The 360-nt window shown below is 23.9% G+C and overlaps 1 protein-coding gene across 1 annotated transcript in view; it reads left to right on the top strand.

Moving 5' to 3' along the window:
• EMH_0015040 (uncharacterized protein) overlaps window positions 1–360 on the top strand; it is a gene marked incomplete at both ends in the record, with an annotated part of 10,293 nt that overhangs the window by 2,857 nt on the left and 7,076 nt on the right. The window lies entirely within an intron of this gene.

Genomic DNA, 360 nt, shown 5'->3' with positions numbered 1-360 from the left:
AAAAAAAAAAAAAAATAAAATAAAAAAAATAAATAAAAATAAAAACAACAATAACAAAACCAAAATAATAAAATAATAAAATAAAAATAAAATAAAAATAAAATAAAAATAAAATAAAAATAAAATAAAAATAAAATAAAATAATATTATTTTTATTTTTATGTTAGTGGGGGCGGTCCAGTCTAGTGGTCCTGTGTGCAGCAGCAGCAGCAGCAACAGCAGCAGCAGCAGCAGCAGCAGCAGCAGCAGCAGCAGCAGCAACAGCAGCAACAGCAGCAGGAGGAGATATAAAATTGCTCTTAACAAAAAAAATAAAAAAAAATAAAATAAAATAATAAATAAAATAAAAAAAAATAATAA

Source organism: Eimeria mitis, genomic scaffold, assembly GCF_000499745.2.
Source record: "Eimeria mitis Houghton genomic scaffold, Emh_scaff524, whole genome shotgun sequence".
NCBI lineage: Eukaryota > Apicomplexa > Conoidasida > Eucoccidiorida > Eimeriidae > Eimeria > Eimeria mitis.
This window is presented reverse-complemented; position numbering and strand designations above follow the sequence as displayed.